The 6,116-nt window shown below is 31.3% G+C and overlaps 1 pseudogene; it reads left to right on the forward strand.

Moving 5' to 3' along the window:
• Positions 1-3,497: 3,497 nt before the first annotated feature.
• LOC18026264 lies at positions 3,498-5,857 on the forward strand (annotated as a pseudogene).
• The last annotated feature ends 259 nt before the right edge of the window (positions 5,858-6,116 follow it).

The following is a 6,116-nucleotide window of genomic DNA, read 5'->3' on the forward strand; positions in this document are numbered from 1 at the left end:
TGATAAATTTCAAGCAATCCAAGAAACATGTCAAGTGATTGATACTCGACACTTTTAAAAAAAAAGCACTGAAAATAGAGAAAGAGGTTCCGTCATTAAGACGAAGGAGATTAAGGTATTTGAGGAAGATTTTTGAAATAACATGGCATCTGATACGGTTTTAACAACCTAACATTAAGCACAAAGGTAACAATTAGTTGATCAAGAAGCATCCAAATACATTCGGTAAACCTCAAAAACAAGGAGGCGAAACCAAAATCATGACACTTTTGAAAAACGAAGCACTAAAAATAGAGAAAAAGAAGTTTTGTCATTAAGCCGAAGATTGAGGTATCGGAGGAAGATTTTTGAAATAACATGACATCTGATGGGGTTTTAACAACCTAACATTAACCAAAAAGATAACAATTAGCTGACCAAGTAGCATGCGAATACATTCGGTAAGCCTAAAAAAAAAAAAAAGATTGTGTTTTTTTTTCTCATGCTTTTAATTGAAAAAAACCTTTGATAAACAAAGAAAACGAAAAAAAAAAACAAAGAAAAGGAAAGAAATGGACCAAACTTAGCTATACCTTATATTGGTCGTTCGGATATAGTCCCTTTTCGGATGTGCTTATGTATATAATATATTGGTTTAGGGTAGTTTATGTATCCCCTTGCGGCTGCAGTACAAGACAATTGACATTAAATATTGTCAAAAAAATTTTGTAACCATGAAAATTTAGGAAAATTCTTGGGTTCACCCCTAAGGGTGAATTCATTCATTCACCTCTTTTCATTTTAGCCAATTAGAATCTGCCATGTAATATTATATTTAACGAAAAAATTAAAAAATAAAATTAAAAGATTAAATATTTAATCAAATATTTTGATAATATATATATATATAATAATGTATATAAAGATTAGAATTAGGATTTAGTTTTTATTTTAATTTTTTAAGGTTTTGTAGATTGTGATTTAGAATATAAAAATTAGAATTTAGGATTTAAAAATTAGAATTTAAAGATTAGGATTTAAATTCCAAAAATAAAACAAATAATTATATATATATATTTATTAAAAATAAATATAAATAAAATTTAATATTATGCTTGGGTTCACTATTTCTAATTTAGGTTTTAGTTTTTCGTTATTTAAAATTCCAAAAATAAACAAATAATTATATAAAAACTTAAAAAAAAAACTAATTCTACATAAACTTCAATATTATGCTTGGGGTTCACTATTTTCAAATTAGGATTTAGTTTTTTTCATTAAAAAATTAATTTAATATTATGTTTGGGTTCACTATTTCCAATTTAGGGTTTATTTTTTTTTTAAAAAATTTCGAAAATAAAACAAATAATTATGTAAAAATATATTTTTATTAAAAATAATTCTACATAAACTTTAAAATTATGTTTGGATTCAATATTTCCAAATTAGACTTTAGTTTTATTTTGTTTAAAAAAAATATTTAAAATATATTATTTTGGTAAGTTACTTTAATTGATTTTATTATATGGCAGATTCTCATTGGCTAAAATGAGAGGAGGTGAATAAATGAATTCACCCCTAGGGGTGAACCTTAGAATTGTCCGAAAATTTATTCTGTTGCGCATTCCAAGTGTGCAACGCATATCTATTATATTAAAACAAAAGCATTTTTAGCATTTGCTTCAAACACTCTCAAAGTTTTTTTTTTAAAAACAATTTTAAAATTATTCTAATTTATTGCAATATTATTATTTTTTAAACACATTTTCTTTTATATAAAAATTTAATTCCGAAATTAGATATTAATTTAGTAACTAAAAATTTCCTTAAATATAGGTTATATTTAATTTAAAATTCAAACTATTTTTTTCTAATAACATTAATTTTAAAAACAAATATTAATTTAAAATACTTTAGATTTCCTTAAATATAGGTCAGATATAATTTAACATTTGAAATCTAAATAATATTTTCAGGACAACAAATATGATTAATGAATACCTTATCGTACTTTTTTAATCATATTCAATCAGACTAAAAATTTACATATTGAAAACAAATAAATATTATTATTATATGATAATTTGATGGAGGGGGTTATGTTATTTTATAATTGTGGGCGTATGCGGCTTAGTTTATCAAAACACACAAGATATTAAGATAAATATTATTTAAAAGTAGTAAATATTTATATTATATAGTAATATGAACGGACAGATTAGAATTATGGTTTTATAACCACTGTTCTTTTTTTATTAATAGAATGAGTGAGTTAGAAATATGTTTTTATAATTGTGTTCATTTTCGATTAATAGAATGATCGGGTTATAATTATGTTTTTATGATTGTGGTCATAATAATATTAAAAAATTTTTTAAAAAAATTTTATCTAAACATAAAAATAAATCTTTGACACTTATTAAAAATTTATATATATATATATATATAAATATATTACAAATTTTGATTAAAAAAATAACTGTGTAGATGCACGGGGTAAAATCTAGTGCATATTTTAATCGGGAGAGAACTCGAATGGGCAATGCAAAATTGAAGTTTGTTTACTTTCATTGACAATGTATTTTGTAACATAGATTTTTGGGTTGGAAAAATGTAACATAATATATATCAAATACTAAAAACTCCAAAAATTGATATGTAACTTACGGTTCAGAAAAGAAAACTCGGAAATCTTAATCAAGTGAGCTGAACAAATTCCTTAATGGTCTCGACAATTTAAGTATCAATCTTTTTTTCTTTTTAATTTAAGATATTAACAATTGGTTTAGTACAATTTATTTTCTATCATTGGGATTATTCTCTATTTAACAACCAACTCCAGCCCATTATGAGGAGGAACGTCCCTGCCTATCCAAGCTCATCTTCCTGAGCAGAATTGAAGAGGAATACTTTATGCAAAGATCTCAAACACATAGGCTTGCTTAATCACAGTTAGATCTCAAACAAGTCCGGTTCCTTTTTTTTTGATATCTTGTATCTCTTCCGGATTTTTGTATTTTTGTATATTAAATAAGTAACAAACACTAGAAAATACAAAAAACAAAAACAGAAAACAATTGAACCATATTGAAGCCCAAACCCACTCTGTAGATAGTCAATGGTTGCGAGAGGTGGAGAGGATAGTTTAGTTTACGTCGATTGCTCCCTCAACATCTCTACTAATCAATGTTATTAGTACCGTATAAACAAAGACTTTTTTTTTGTTGTTTTGTCAACAACAAAGACTTATCTTTTCTTTCTACTTTATCACTACTGTTTGAGATAATGGACAATTTGGAGACAGTTCATGGAGGAAAGATTAATTTACAATTTGTATTCTGTCATTCTTAATAATATAATTCGTACTTGAGACTTGTTTAGTCGTTAATTAGTTAACTTGTGTGCACATTCATTCAGTCAAGTCATCTCCACACGATGGGAAAAGTGAGGAGCATATTATCATTCAGACAAACATATTCGATCATAAACCAAAACAGCAACTAAAAATATACCAAAAAATGGCAGCTAACGAAGAAGTGCAAATATGTCGTTTATCTCATCCAACTTAACCTCACATCCTCACACATAGAGCCGGGAAAAATCCTCCATCGGGTTGCTTCGCGTGTGACAAAGAAGAATTCTCACCAGTTTCTACTTTCCATTACTACTGCACCACTTGTGATGTGGAGTTTCACCAGTTTTGTCACGGCTATCCGAGGAAGCTCACACACCCTTATCACCTCCAACATCCTCTCACTCTCACCACTCAAAACACTGAAACAAATATCATATCTAGTTACATATTCAAAATATGTAATTGGTGCGGAGATGACTTGAGAGAGGGATCTAAGTTTTATCGTTGTTCGATATGCAAATTTTGCTTAGATCTCTCTTGTTCATACAACATTCCACCTCTTACTATCACAAATCCAAAAAGCCATCACCATCCACTCTTTTTATTCCCTTGGCCACTTTCAATACCATGTCAAGCTTGTGGACTGGTTAGTTTGTTGGAACCAAGTTATGCTTGTTTTCCAATGTAACTATATGGTTCATGAGAGTTGTATCAACTTGCCTCGTGTCATAAAAATCACGCGTTACCCTCATCGTCTCTCCCACACTCCTTTCCTTCCCACCCGTGGCCTCACTTTGTCGGATTTGCTACAAAATTGTCGACATCAAATATGGCCAATATTCTTGCAACCATGAAGGTTGCTCTTATGTAGCACATTCCAAATGTGCTGAAGGTGTAGCTGTACTTGAAGCAGTTGCTGTACCAGATGAAGTGAAGGATGGAATGCCACAAGCATGGAGTACGTGACAAGCGAAACATTTGGAATGAGGAGCTGGATGAGTAGCTGAGCTGGACTAGTAGAAATGAGAGTCTTGGAAAGAAAGCAAAGCTGGATGGGAATAATGGAGCAGATCAGGAAGAATGGAAGATTTCCTTAAACAAGCAAAAGTTTAATGAAATAGGAAATATGCACCAAGCGACAAAAATGGAAGCTGGGGTGTAGGGTTTTCGGCGTGTATAGCCGCTTAGTCTACTAGGTATAAGTAGACGTGGTGAAGCATTGTAGAAGCTTAACACAAATACTAGAGAACACTTAGCATAAGGGTGAGAGATTCAAGCATTAGGGTCTGCATCAAGGGTTAAAGGTTTTCTAGGGAAGTTCTGAGATCAAGTACAGATCGAAGAACAGAGAGAGCTAGAGCGACAGATCAAGGTGTGTCTTGAGTCTGTTCTAAAATCATGTTACAAACTTGTAAGGTGTGTTAACAGATTTACTAGCAATAAAGTTCAGTTAAAGGAAAAACCTTGTGTTAAGTTGCGTTGTTGTTCTTGAATTAAGACTCTTGCGTTTACATGTGCAACACATAAGAACGTTTGGGACAGGAGAGAACTTGAATGGGAACCAGAGGAACCCGATGAAACTGAAGATAACGCGTCATTCAAGAAAGTAGGTGATGGTATGATCAAGTATTTTAGTCATGAACATCATCTCAAGCTTGAGAAGTATGATAGTGTTCGAGACGCAAAGAAACAATGTCAAGCGTGCATCCTTCGTATCGACTCTAATGATCAGTTCTACAATTGTATGCAATGTGACTTCATTCTTCACGAGGTATGCGCTGGTCTTTCTCGAAAATTGGCTCATGCATTGCATAGACATCCTCTTGTCCTAGACCCTTCTCCTATACTCGACTACAATTCCGCAGGTTGTTCAACTTGTGCCCGTGAGTCCACTGGTTTCAGGTACAAATGCTCGGAAAATGACTGCGACGATGAGATTCAGATAGATGTTCGATGCATTTTAGTTCCTGATTGTTTTACCCACAAAAGTCATGAACATCCTTTATTCATCTCCACATCATTATCAAGAAAGGGTATGATTTCTTGCGGTGGTTCATGCAAAGATAGTGTTCGTGATGAGTATTATCTGCAGTGTACTGAATGTACATTTGCTATGTGTTATCGGTGTGCTACTATTCCACATGAGCTATACTACAAATATGATGCACACCCACTCTCGCTTTGCTACGGAGAAAGTACAGAGAAAGCATATTGGTGTGAAGTATGTGAGAAGCAAGTGAATCCAAAAGAATGGTTCTACACATGTAACAAATGTTGCATCACTATCCACCGTGAGTGTATATTCAGATCCTCCGTTATATCAAGTCAGATTACACGTTCTATTTCGGCTCTGATCCGATGAAAATTCTTGGCAACAATAGTCATACTCGACCGATTTGTTACAAGTGTAACAATCGCTGCCCGCATTATGTATACTACAAGTTGTTTGAGAGGGATTTTTGTTCTTGGGATTGTGTTTGGACATCCGACATAGCAAATTGTAATAACTCCGAAGAGGAATAAGGCATTGGATGGTTATCTAGACCATGAAAGGTAGTTCTTTTGTAATGGATTCGATTTTTTTATCCAAGATTTTAAAGTTTATGTTAGACAATAATATAAGTTTTTTTATTTTATTTTGTTTAGTCAAAGACGATATGATGAATGCTAAGTAATTAATAAAGTTAAAAAATTTTGCAAAGTGTTAACCAAATTTGTTGAATTTTAAAATTATTAACCAACAATACGTTTTGTTGCAAGAATGCATTTAAAGAATGAAATA

Source organism: Eutrema salsugineum, unplaced genomic scaffold, assembly GCF_000478725.1.
Source record: "Eutrema salsugineum unplaced genomic scaffold, Eutsalg1_0 scaffold_11, whole genome shotgun sequence".
NCBI classification, from domain to species: domain Eukaryota; kingdom Viridiplantae; phylum Streptophyta; class Magnoliopsida; order Brassicales; family Brassicaceae; genus Eutrema; species Eutrema salsugineum.